The 14,069-nt window shown below is 46.1% G+C and overlaps 1 long non-coding RNA gene across 3 annotated transcripts in view; it reads right to left on the bottom strand.

Moving 5' to 3' along the window:
• Positions 1-289: 289 nt before the first annotated feature.
• LOC142463065 (uncharacterized) overlaps positions 290-14,069 on the bottom strand; it is a 35,280-nt gene continuing 21,500 nt past the window's right edge. The window contains exons 1-2 of one of the 3 annotated variants that reach the window (XR_012787354.1): positions 4,570-6,254; positions 290-2,287 (exon numbers count right to left, since the gene is read on the bottom strand). This is a non-coding gene — a long non-coding RNA (uncharacterized LOC142463065). Of the gene's footprint in view, positions 2,288-4,569; positions 6,255-14,069 lie in introns of those variants that run through there. The other 2 variants (XR_012787355.1, XR_012787356.1) reach the window with 2 other exon arrangements.

Here is a 14,069-nt window from a genome sequence, read left to right as displayed (position 1 = left end):
TTGTTTCGAGTGAGTATTTTACAATATAAGCATTTAGCAGGCCTCTTCTCAAAATAACTATTGCCCAATTATTGCACGGCTCATTAAATCCCTGCTTTGCATTGAAGTGCAGGTTCCTCTTAGCAAAAAGGTCAAATATGACGATTCTTCCTTTCTTAGGGCAGTCTTACAACTGTATACTGATAGCGAGAGTAATTGCAGCTTTAGTTCCTCTGTTACACACGTAGTTGTGAATACATTGGCCATGATCTTGGTCTCTATTCGATTAGTAATGGATAAAGAGAGCTCATAGAATTGATACAGAACACTGGTTTATTACACAATTCACATTATTTTTATTACAGGGAAATCTGTAAAAGCGCTCATCAAAAAGGAGTAAAACAAAGCATATCCCTTATTTCTTCCCAGTCCTGCTCTCTCACTACATCTCCGTGTTTTGCCCGGTCTATATTTTGTTCACTGCCCACTATTTCCATCGTACTCCTATATATTTCTTCTCCTGTCCCCTCCTCCCCTCTCTCTTTCCATCCCTCCATATTCCTCTCCCTGTATCTGTTCTCCCCCTAAGGGGTTTGTTTGCATCTGGTCCAGTACTGGCCTGTCACTGCAAGGTGTCACATGGGAGTGCAATGCCACCACATCAGAGAGTGACATCACATTGGGAGTTTGATGACATCACCACATGGCAATATGTAGGCAGGTTTGCACACACCTCTGAAGCGCATTTGCTGAGGGCATTCGAGTCTGAAAGTTGAGTTCTGAGTCTAGAAGAGATAAGTTGTGATTATTTTTGATATGGGTCAAAGTTGTGTGCGGGCACAACGCCAACCCGGCACGTCTAAGGACCAAAATCCGAAGGAGCATTCGGGGATTCAGAGGTGCTCCAAGAAATCCCAACAAGAATAGGCTTGTTTTGTTACTATACTTACATTGGACAAAGAAAAGAGAGGGCCAAAATGATTTTATTGTCATATTATTAATTATATTGTCGCTTGAGCGATCCCTGCACTCTAATGGGTGGCGTTGCCGTGATGTCCGGAGGCTGGTTTGCCCTTATTGGCTGAACCACTCACGGGGAAATGATTTGTCGACTCAAAACTCTGCCGCGCGGTCGCTCTTCCTCACTCGTGCGCACTACGGCCGGCCCGATAGCACTACTGCATTTTGTTTGCATCGCACGCACTATAATCGCGGCCTTAGCTGTTGTTTACCATCAATGTCAAGCCGTGGGCCTCTTTATTTCAAATAGTTTCATAGCCACATTAATTTCAGGGCAGATAATGAGATGGCGCCAATCATCAGAATACCCATCACAATAAAATGCTTGTGACAAAAATAAATAATACAGTTTTACTTATAGTTATTTCTATTCATTAGACCTAAATAATATAATTATGTTATTCGCCAATGGATCCACAAGGTACAAAAAAAGCAATACCCATGAGATGTCTCTAACTCCATTTATGCGCAAACAGCTACATATTCAACAATTTACATATTACACATACCTTCAACACCGTAAAAAGCTACAAGACACTAAGGGGGCGGTTTAGATTTGGCTAACGACAGTGGACTCATCGCTCAAACTCATTAAGTGGGAGAAAATGGCTGATTTGCACCTCATAAAAATAAGACTGCCATTTAGAGTTTGCAAAAAATAGGCACAAAAGGCAGTTTGCGTGGGTGTTAACAGAGAAGAAAAAGTCAAACCGTGCTCATGCTTCCTAAAAAGGATCTTGAAGTAGATCTGCTCTCCCCTCTTGCTGCTGCTGTGGTATGAAGGCGCCCCTCCTACACCGATAACCGCCGTGGGAAGGCTCCAACGCCGGGCAATGATGCAAAGATAAACACAGAAGCAAGGGTCAAGGTACATGTATTATACAAATAAAGTAATAACAATAAAAACTTACATATAAAATGTAGTAAGTCCAGTAGAGGCCAGAACACGGGTTTCAAGTCCAGTCAGTTGTTAGGCGCAGGGGATGTGGATGTTGAGGCTCACAAATCAGTCCCGCGCGCTGGGACCAACTGGCTCTACAAACCACCGATGTCACTTCCGGGTTGCGGCTTCACGCAGGACCCGTATTTAGTAGTCCACCACAATCGCCTGTACTCTGTAATGCCAGCACACATCCCACTTCAAACGAGCCGGATGGAATTGGCTGAAGTCTCTGTGGGGAGGCTAGGACTATACAGCCTACAGTCTGGATCCCTTAGAGTGCACTGAAAGAACTCCGCGACGCGTTTCACACAATGCAGTGCTTCATCAGGCGTTAGTTTAGGACACCTATAGGTAACAATAAGTTAATATAGAAAAGAATAAAAGAATAGAAAAAATAAATAAAGAAAAAGGAAAAAGGAAAATTATATGAAGGAATGATTACTAGGAAGATGTAATGAAAAGAAGAAAAATGGAAGAAAAATAAGGAAGACATGAAAAAAGAAAAAAGAAGAAAAGAGACAGAAAGAAAGAAAAAGAAGAAAGAAAGAGGGGAAGGGAGGGGGGAAAAAAGAGAAGGGGGGGGGAAAATAATGAAATCACAGTACAGAGTTAGTACCCATCTATCTCAAAAAAGGTGTAAGTTCAATATAATCATTAAGACCTCCTGGGTATTTGGACTGCACGGTAAAGATCCAAAATTACTCTCTCTTGGCAATTGGAAGATCTCTATCCCCTGCTCTTATTACCCATAATCCTCTCGATTCCCATATATTGTATACCCGCTGTATTACAATCATGTACATCTTTAAAATGGGCAAGAAGGTGAGTGAGGGGTTTGGAGGATCCTACCAAGTTGGGGATGTTAATGATATTTCGTAGATACTCCATGATGCGTGGTTTTAGATGCCGTTTTGTTCTGCCCACGTATTGTAGTCCACAACTGCATTGCAGTATATAGACTACATACGTGGACAGACAATCAATATAATTTTACATTTTATATTCAAGCCCAGTAACATGTGATTTGAAAAATGTGTGTGTTAGCATCTTAGGGCAAATCTTGCATCTGGCGCATCTATGGTTACCCACCACTCCCAGTGTATCCCTCAAATCTTTCTTTATAGATTTATCGGTGCCCTTTAGTAAACTCGGGGTAAGAGTGGTTTTCAGGGTCTGCGTTTTTTTTAAAAAATGGGTGTTTTTTTTGGCAAGAAAATTTTTGAGAATGGGGTCCATAAGTAAAATATGCCAATGTTTTGACAGGATTTTTTTTAAATAGAATTATGTGATTTGTTGAACTGAGTAACAAAGAAGGGTGTCTCCTGCTTAGGTTTAGTACTATTTTCAGAAAGAATGGGTTCAATTACATGTATGTGATTGGCCTGTTGGCCATTATAAATACCTTGTTGGTTTTTAACAATCTGTTGTTTTTTGTTTATCTTTTTTAATAATGATTCTCTATTTTTTTTAGTGCTTTGAGGTAGGACTCAGAAATAAGCTCCTCTTGGTACCCCTTTTGTCTAAAGCGTTCAATGAGTACTTTTGATTGTTCCTTATAGGTGTCAATATTTGCACAATTTCTTCTGATGCGAAGATATTGGCTATAAGGAATACTCGACACGCAGAAAGGAGGCGCGTCCAGTCCGAATTTATTTAAATGAGTTCAACATGGGTACACAAGTTAAATGGCACGTGGCTTGTATTAGCGTCAAATTTGGTGTTGTTTTAATGGCTCTTGATTTAATAATACTTCTAGGTCGAACACAAAGTGCAAATCAGACTACACTACAAAGACCCTTCATTTGTAACATGGATTTGGGGAAACCATGTCTGCTTTTGATGCTCTGCTAATGCGCAGGCGCTACCTGGCACAGATTGATATTCAGGAGATTAGACCAAGACCCCGGAGAAGGGAAATCATTTATAGGCTAGAGTCAGTATATGTGGAATGCCTAATTATGGGGAACTCAATATGTACCAGCCAACACCTCATATAATCCCGGAAATATCACATCTTATTCCATCTCATTTTCTTACAGCGTTACATAATGGCGATAGATGTAAATAATTACACTTAGCCAATGGTGCTAAGATAAGACCTCCTTATTGTATTAGCCAATGGTGCTAAGATAAGACCTCCTTATTGTATTTAAGCCCAGCTGTTAATGACTATTATGTCTGATTCTATATTGAGTTGTTATTCCTGAATTAGCAATGACACAGCGCTAAACTTCTTATGTAACTGCTATTTCTGCAATAACGTCTTCACTAAATCAGGTCCTCCTGTAAGTGGTCGGGGCGCTGACAGCTTTCCCGGGTTCCAAGACTAAGTTTCCACTGGAAATCCCCCTGTTGGCAGCCTTGTTAGATCCAATCTTTCTCTTACAACCTCCATCTCTCACCCACCTCTACCCCTCCCCCTCTCACACCCCATACACTCTTTCTCTATCTCTTCCCCTTCTCTCTCTGCCTCCCTTCTCTCCCTGCTTCCCTCTCTCCCCTCACCACAATACATCCCCTACACCACAATATCCACACATTACATAACACCGCCCCCCCCCCCCCCCACAATATATATCCCCCACACACAATACCCATGCAATATACATCCCACCCACAATACCCACACATGTTTTGTGGCTGGTAGGCTTGTGGTAGCACGCCAGTCTGCCGCATTTCGTAGCTTCCACCAATGGAACTGTCCTCCCAATCCAATCAGGGGGTTTCTGTCACCCAATAAGATTTCTGATTTGTAGTAGTTACATTTCTAACTGAACATAGTTTATCATGCCCAAATCCTCTATCAATTCTCTCATTGAGTGAATCTGAGCCCAAGGGGTTAAAATCCCCATTTCTTATGGTAGAAAAGTTATCCATTAGAAACGGTCTGACACAATACAGTCAATAAATGGGAACAGTGTATGTTGTAATGACTTCTAATAGCAATATTCTGGACACCGTGTGACGTCACGTTGGTGACACTTCGATTTGGTTTGGATGGAGGAGGGCAGCAGCAAGGCGGTGGCCGTCACATGTAAGTGCCTAGTGAGCAGCCTACATGTACAGGAGCCGTGTGGGGTTTAACAGGGAGTTCAACAGGAGTGGAGCAAGCGAACAACACAACAACTACTGGCCCTGATTCCTGAATTTGAACTGCGCTGGAAAGGAGGACATTTTCTATCCCAGACCGCACATCTCAACACTAAACTATTGCTGCCATGCCGCCGCCGCTACTATTTATATTTTTTATTTTTTTTATATTTTTTCAAAAAAAGATGGCCTGGTTGATCCTCCGCAGACGTAAACTTGAAGTGGCAGTTCAAGCAATATCCTGCATGTGTGTTTTGTTTATTTTTTAATAAATCAGTTCTGTACTATGAGAAAATACGCATAGGCAGAGGGCGAGTGTGTTTTTTTGGCGCCAAATACCGTTGTTAAACGTCACTATAAATAAGCGCGCCAGGAGGCTGGCGCGTTGGTCTCCCATGGCTTTGCCTTCAGGGGAGCAGGGCGGGTGCGCGGGTCTCCCGGTTAGCAATGCCCTGCGGGTAGCCAAGGGGGAGAGTGTAGGGGGGACTAGCCGGAAATGGAGGGGGGCGCGCGGCTCTCCCACGTGGCGCCGCCCCTTACAGGTCATGCCAGAGGGAGAATGTATGGGAACTAGCCAGAAATGGAGGCGGGGGCGTGGGTCTCCCGCATGGCACCGCGGGTCTCCCGTGTGGCACCACCTTACACTTGCGCCAGCAGGAGAGTGTTAGAGGGAACTGGCCGGCAGCAGAGGCTTGTTCCTGGTTTGCAGCTGTTTGGGATGTCCCTCTCCTCTCCGATGAAGTTAAGGAAAGGCCACAAGAAGAGGTCACTTACCGGGCTCTGCCCCATCACGCATAGCCATGCTGTTTGAGCTAGTGGCGTGAGAGGAGGCGGGGACAAGGATGGAGAAGGATTCCTTTTGGGCTCTCCCCTATGGCAACGGAGGCGGGCGCACGTGGGTCTCCCGCTTGGTGTGGCCCATACGGCTCTCGCCAGCACCAGGGGGAGAGTGTCATGGGACAAGCAGGAATGGAGGCGGGCGCACGAGTCCCCCGCTTGGCGCCGCCTCATATGGTTCTCGCCAGCGGGAGAGATGCTTGCTCCCTGCCGGCGCCGATTCCCAGACACACACGCTGGCGGGGGGGGGTATAGTGCCATGGGGAGAGAGTACGCGGGACGAGCCGGGCATGTGTAAGCACAGGAGGCGGGCGCGCGGGGCTCCCGTATGGCTGCGTCTCCTCGGGAGTATGGGCCGATTGCCCTTGTAAAAAAAAACAAAACATAAAACAGTATTGAAGGCAGCAATACGTGCTGGTTTTTGAGTGCAAAATCTATTGAGTGGGATAATGGGTTTACCGAACTCTTTAACAGTGGCCAGCACATAAAAGTCATTTCTGCGAGCGTATGGGGCAGCCGAAAAGAGGCGTAGTATATTTGTGGCTACTGGGAGCAAATCCCTTGTGTTTGGTGACGCGGGCGACACCATACCTCCCCTTTAATAAAAAAATAATAATAAATAAATAAAAATAAATAAATAATAAATAAAAAAAGGACAGCAATGCATGGGTGGCTGTTAAGGCACAAAGGGGAGGGAGGGTGGGGGTGTTAGGACGCTCAGCGTACAAGCATTAACGTGGGATTTTGTGTTTTTACAGCCAAAGAGCGGTCCTAGCAGCAATTCAAGGGAGATGGTTTTTGTGGAAAGATTTGTGGAAAGATTGGCCAGGCAAGAGTTCACGAGTTGTGTCGCTGGCAGGAATTAGGTGGTCGAGTGACTTGCATATTAAACAAGTATTTGATTAGCCTTTGGCTAATATACAGCGATAGGAGTGATGTCCTTTCAGGTCAGCACAATGCAGCTTTTGGCGGAGGCGCACAACCATGAGGAGGGATGGTTTCAGCAGCAGATGTGCGCACTAGTGCTGAAAGCTGGGAGCGACCAAGGAGGGTTGGGCAGTCATGGAAGTACGAGCGGGCAGGGCGGTTCCCATGCTACATTGAGATTCCTGAAGAAGTCGTACTGACGAAACGCGTAGAATCCTGTGTTCAGCATCCAGTCTGTGCAAGTCACAGTTGCGAAGTCCTGGCAGCCGGAGATCCCCCTTACAGCACTTCCGCCCACAGCCCTGCGTCAACCGGATGTGACGTTGATGGGAGCAGAGAAGCAGAGGGAAGAAACACACTGTGTACCGGTGAATTGCTTTATCTATCAGGATTACGTACAATGACTGTACCTATTATTCCTTATGTGAGTGCATAGCCATATGTTTTATCTGTGATGATCTCCAATACATTTTAAGACGTTATTGCGCAATTTTGGTATTTCTTATTATTTCTGGGTATTTGTGCGGTGGTGGAGAAATAAGTGAAAGGGATCTACACCTGTGGATATCCATGTTCATTGCTCTAAACAGAGAGAAGAGTGTCTCTGTAATGCCTGATTTTTGAAAGGAAAATTGTGAGTGGATTACCTTTTTCACTAGAAAGAAAGAACTGAGACTGTATCACACTATGTTGCCTTTATTTTTCTTTTTCATATAATCACGTGAACATTGGCGCTCCCCTGAATCTTTGAGGAATTCGGTTCCCATGCTACCTGCGCCGAGGCGTGGCCATCGTCAAGTGATGAAGGGGGTCCTATTAACGGAGCACGAGATGCATTGGTGGTGCAGAAGGGTATGTTATGGTGGCGTTTTGAAAATCACAGCCTAGCTGGATAAAGGCTGAGGATTTTGGGATGAGTCTGGAAGGCAGGCGAACGGAAGGGGCAAGGATTTCCCCTCCCCCCCCCCCCCCCCACATATAAAAAAAATGGGGGTGGGAAGGGGCCGACATGCTCGTTTAATAAGCCATCGCCGGTCACTGGTGAGGTGGTGTGGACCGGCCGCAGTTTGAAAGGCAGGCTAGCAAAGGTTGGCGGTTGGTGCATTAATAAAAAATTAAAAAAAAAGGAATAGGCTGGGGGGATTTGGACCCAACCTTGAAGGTGAATGTAAGATTGAGGATTGGTTCTTTATATAAATAAAATAAAGGAAAGTCAGTCTTTTACAGCAGTTTTAGGAATGAAAGGTAGCCCAATTGGGGGGAGTAACTATTGCTTCTTCATTCACAGGTAAATCCGGGAACGGCTGGGACACGGTCGACCTCGCTTCGTGGCGCTGGTACATCGTCCACGGCTCGCAAGCGGTCGGGGCCTCGGGTTGGACTTTCTGACAGAGGCTTGGAGGACAAGGGTCTTGTGGCAGGTTCCAACAGGCGGTTTACATCGCCACGGGGGACAGGGGCTTCAAAGGGTAAGCGCAAAGAGTGACATGTTTGGGAAAAAGGGGCGCTACTTTGCCAGGCATTGTCAGCTCCCCTGGGCCACTGGTGTCCTATTTGGGGGTAGAGGGCAATGCCAAGGCAAGAATGATTAGTGCGGTGGTTAAGGGCGTTCAGTTGGCTTTATTGCCAATGACAACGTTATTATCCACTATGCAAGCAGTGGGGGCGTGCAAGCCAAGCGAATGGCAGGATGGGCGAGCTTCAGGGACAGACGGGGGGAGCAACCTTGGAACAGTGGTTATGACAGGAAAAGTGACACAGGTGTCGTCGGGTGTGGAGGGCTTTGAGGGATGCACACAGTGCCGAAGAAGCATCAACATTGGCCACAGTGTTGCCGGTGCAGGTGGCGGTACAAGGAGCCGATTTAGCGGCAGTAGTTAGCCTGGTAGGGGCGCATCCTGGGGCGACTTCAGGTTCAGGGCAGGGGACAGGGCTTGGAATGCTTGGAATGCCATTGGCGGGTTCAAAACGTTTGCCGGACGTGGCTTATGGGGACACATGTATGACTATATCGCGTTCCCTAGGTGTGCATTTGTCAAAGGAAATAAAAGAAACAATTTGGGCAGGGAATTACGTTGAGATTTTGTCATTGCTACCGTGGTACAATGAAGCGGTAGCTAAATCTGAAAGGAAGGGGGAGGCTAAGGAGGAGGATGTGGAAAAGCGTCTTTTTCCACGCACGTTCAGTAACTGGTTGCAGGCATTTGGGATTTTGGCGGGCGTTGCAGGGGAAAAGGATCCGCAGTTATGCTCGCCGCTGTTTAAGTATCATGACACAATTAGAAAAGCGTTTCAGAAACACGGAGGTATGGGATGGTGGGCCTATGAGCTGGAGTTTAGGCAGAGTATGGTAGCCAATAAGGGTGTGGTTACATGGAATTGTAAAGATGTCGATTTGTACTTGGAGCACATTTTGGGGGGAGGAGGGTCGTCCTTTTGCGTTTTCAGGTGCGCACATCAGGCAGGGGGGCGCGCAGGGAGGAAGCAGCCCAGGTGTATGTTTGGGTTTCAACTAGTCAAAATGCAGATTTGAGAATTGTCGATTCCAGCACACTTGCGCTGGGTGTGGGGGTCAGCATCCCAAGTCAAAGTGCTTTAGGAGAGACAGTAAGGTTATCAAGGGAACAGGACAGCAGGCTGTTCAGGAAGGCGGGAACGCCAGTTTCGGCAGAGGCAATGGCGCCTTGGCTGGAAAAATACCCCAATAGATGGGCAGCTGGCTTATTGCGAGATGAGTTTAGGGAAGGATTCAGGATCCCTTTTGTTTATCAGGTGGGATCTGGGGGGGAGAGGAATTTGAAGTCGGTCAGGTTGAATGGGGGTGTGGCAAAAGGAAAAATTGAGAAAGAGATTGAGTTGGGCAGCATGGCAGGCCCTTTCAATTCCCCACCCCTGGCAAATCTTAGGGTGTCACCGTTGGGGGTGGTTCCTAAGAAGGAGGCGGGGGCTTTCAGGTTAATTCAACATTTATCCTACCCGAAAGGGTTGTCAGTTAATGATGGGATAGATAGGGACTTATGCTTTGCAAGCTACGCCTCTTTTGATCAGGCGGCGGCTTTGGTGGGACGGATGGGGCAGGGGGCATTGATGGCGAAGACTGACGTTAAGTCAGCTTTCAGACTCTTGCCAGTACATCCAGATTGTTTTCATTTATTGGGCTGTATGTTGGAAGGGCGTTATTTCATTGACCTTTGTTTGCCTATGGGTTGTGCATTGTCTTGTTTTTATTTTGAAACATTCAGCACATTTTTGGAGTGGGTGGTCCGCAAAAGGGTGCGGGCCGCAGGAATCATACATTATTTGGATGATTCCTTTTTTGTCAGCCCGCAATGGGTCCGATTTCTGCGCAAGGCGGCTTTTTCAATTTTCAGCCATGGCGCGCAAATTTGGGTTTCCTAGGGATAACTAGCAAGGATGGCAGTAGACCAGTGACGCCGGAAATTTTGGAGGGTTTGTTGCGGGCCACAGACGTGGTATGCTCTTCCAGCTTTGAGGCCGGGCTATTTAGGGCTACATTCATCTTAGCATTTTTTGCAGCTCTGCGAGAAGGAAAATTGGTTTGTGTAGCCAAGAAGGGAGGGGGTGGCTTGCAGCTGGCGGATGTGACATTATGTGAAGGCTCTGTGTGGCTACTGGTACGAAGGTCAAAAACAAATCAGAAAGGAAAGGGAGCCCAGTAAACGCGTTGGAAGTATATTTCGCAGTTAGGCCAGAAAGAGGGGGTCCACTGTTAGTGCACAGGGACGGGGGCATTGTCAAGGTTCCAATATATGCGGGTCGTTTGGATGTGTCTCAAGCAGCAAGGGTTAGAAGGGGGCAGTACGGAACGCGTTCCTTTGCATTGGGGCAGCAACGGAGGCAGCGCGCGTTGGGCTCGCGGTACCAAGGATACGGAGGATCAGGCGCCGGAGGTCAGACTGTTACGTACATACATCAGGCCGGAGTTGGTAGGGGGGGCGAAGCGCTAGATTAGACACCCTGCCGCTTGTTTCTTGTTTTTCCCGAAAATTTCTTTGCCTCCCCAGATTCCGTGGTAACTTGGATCGTGGGGGACTCAATGGTACACTGGGCTGGGAAGAAGCCGCGTTTCCGCCCCTATGGAAAGAATTTACCGGCGGAGGTAACGTGGTGGGGGATGAGAGGGATGCGTGGGGACTGCTTTTTCCATTGCTAGTTTCCAGGGCCAGGGACAGGAGGTCATCAAACCTCATCCTTATTCCCATTGGGGGTAATGATGTGGCCAAGGTGCGGTCGATTGAATTATTCCAGCAGATCAAGCAAGATTTGGCGCGTATGTTAGCTTTCTGGCCAGGGGTGCAATTAGCTTGGTCCGATATAATATGCAGGTTGGTCTGGACGGGTGCGCGTAACCCAGGGAGAGTCAACAAGATGCGGAAGACGTTAAAAAGGAAGGTGGAGAATTTCTTGGTTCAATGTGGGGTTGGCTCATTCGTCACCCGCAGTTCAGTTTTAAAATGGGTGGCTGGTTTAGGGAGGATGGGGTACAGTTGTCAGATGGTGGGGTGGACATGTTTAATAATGAGTTACAGGAAGGTTTGGAAGAGGTCATAGGGGGAACGGTGGTACGGGCCTGATATAAGGGGGTTAAACAGGCCCGTTCGTGACGATAGTTGGGTGGGGGGGGTTAGGTACTTGTCCCACCAGAAGGGGCTCTGGGCTGGTAAAGGGGGGGGGGGGTTGAAGCGAGGGGTCAGGTCACCGGGACGTACTTCCGGGTGCCTCCTTTGCGTTGCACAGCTCTGAGCATTCTGGCGCGGACAGGTGGTACGCTATCCCAAGTTGTGATTAATAAACAAGCCGCAGCCGTTTTACCTCCAAACTGTGTCCTCTCGTTTATTTGTATGTTTTATGTAGATGGGGTGATGGGAGAGGGGGGGGGGGGGGGAAGCTCGCGCCTCCTTGGTCATTGTTTGTTGAATAAATACTGTCCTAGCAGGAGACAGTATCTGTGGCGCACTTGGGTACTGCGGTAAGATCACAGGTGTGGAAGGAGGCAAAGGATTTGGAATGGAGCTAATCTACAATGCCAATTTTATACAGATAGTAAATCTGATAGAGAATTGTCCTGTAGATAGATTTGGAGAGCTGAAGCCAGGTACTATATACTCCTATATTTGCCTTCCCCATGGGTGTCAGTAACACTGAAGTGCCTCTCCCTGCTAATGAATGGCCTGTTAGAAACGACACAAACAAACCGACAGCTATAACAAAATACGTTTATTTTTCTTGTGTAATGATGATTTGTAATGGACAAGGTTGTTCTTCGTTGTAGTTTGTACTTGGTTTCTAGAGACCCTATAAGTGTCTTCTTAAAAGAGATACCTTAATACTGTAAAGTACATAAGTAACTCTCGGGCTCGTCCTTTCATACTGTAGGTACCACTCACTGCAGAAGTATACAGTATTGTTTCCTAGACAATGTTATTGTATTTTTCCTGGGAAGACTTACTTAATTCCTCATTTATCTTAAGTGAATCCATGCGCTATATCTTCAGCAAATTCTGTGACACCTGACAGAACCGACCCACACAAAATGTTTGTTTCATGTGAAATTTTTGCAAAATTAAACAGCCGCCTACAGATTGTTTTATAAGTCAAATGCAAATAGCGTTTCCTCTTCCCTTTCAATCAATAAGATGTTTAATAAATATTCTTATTATGTAACACAAAGATGTGGCATCCATTTCTGCCGGATTTCATACCTTCATTCTTTAATGGCATATTTTTAAAGCAGAGTGATTAAAAGAAATGAGTGTATCTAAGCTTTGGTCAGCTGTAACTTTACTTATATATTGAATGCTACAAAGTTAGTTTGATTCGGCTTTTATGTTGCCAGCTAAAAAGATGGCTTCCTCTTCCTTTGTCCCTATACACCTGGATCCAGGGGAATTTATCACTAGAAATGAAATGTTGGGAATTGTCCCAGAGGGAAACTGAAGTTCCTCTAATCATCAGTTGTACTGATCCGAGTCACATATTCCTCTGCTAATACCATAACATGTGTACCATGTGTGCTGCAAAAGACTCTTCTCCTAACAGTTTAGCAAGAGGTGTGCAGATGTAGCTCATCTGCTCATGCAATGTACCCCTAAATATGACGAGAGAGATGTTTAAACGTTAGAATGAAATCATGGTGAATTAAAACGTTCCTTAACCCTCCGACACTAAGGTTCAAGGGTGGAAGAAACACTTGATGGACGTATTTTGCTTTTAAAGAAAAACTTTAATTGTAAAATAATGTAAGTGCTGGAGCAGTCATTTTCAACCAGGGATCCGTGGCCGCCGGAGGGGGGAGAGCTGGGATAACTCTCCCAGCTGTCCCAGACCCGGCACCCCCACGCAGCAGTGACCCGGAATCAGCAGCAGCTCAATGCTCTCTCCTCTCCCTGCTTCTGCTGTCAGCTTCCAGCTACCCTTTTGACAGAATGGTAATTGGGGGGTTCTCTTTAGCTGAACCGCACTGTTTTCAACTCTGGAGACACACTGGTTCCACAGAAACTTACCTGGGAAGATTCGGGGTTTTATATCTCCCTCCTGAGCAAACAAAATGGCCGCTAAACCTGTGGGCCAATGGGAAGCCCACAACATCATCGGTTGAGGTGGCTTCCTTAGACGGCCATTTAAAAAAACAGGAAGTAACACGGGTAACTTCACCAGTAAATATGTCTAAAAATCAAACTGGGATGTTCTTTGAGCGGCAAACAGCTCAGTTCAGAAATGAAGGATCGCCTGGGCCCTCCACCCCCTGTAAGAAAAAAGGGTCCGAAAACCATATTTTCAAGAATATACAATACATACGTGACCTCTAACCTGAAACATGATAAATATCCCTCTTCTGGTTACATTGCTGCTACAAATACATTATTTTTCCTTACAGGGGACATTCTAGGGAAACCAGAATTTCATGGGCTGGACTGAAAGTGAGCTCAGACATATATTGCAGTAGGTTCACATCGGAAAGATAGTGGAGGTGCTCGTATACAGGGATTTTATGGATATACCCAAAAATATGCTGATAGGGATGGAACCTGCTGCTCCCAGATCCCAGAGGAACTATCAGATGAAACATCCATAAAATCAGTGGAACAGTAAGTGATATGCAAAGTTTCTGTAAGGATTCAGTGCCAGGAATATCCACATTCATTGTCTATATTTGGTATGAGGAGAGGGGGCATTTAGTAAGTGTTGTAATGTAGTAAATATATACATTTTCTGGCGTATGAAAGGCATTACAGGGATTGAATTGCTGGAG

This window comes from Ascaphus truei, chromosome 11, assembly GCF_040206685.1.
Source record: "Ascaphus truei isolate aAscTru1 chromosome 11, aAscTru1.hap1, whole genome shotgun sequence".
Classification (NCBI taxonomy): Eukaryota; Metazoa; Chordata; class Amphibia; order Anura; family Ascaphidae; genus Ascaphus; species Ascaphus truei.
This window is presented reverse-complemented; position numbering and strand designations above follow the sequence as displayed.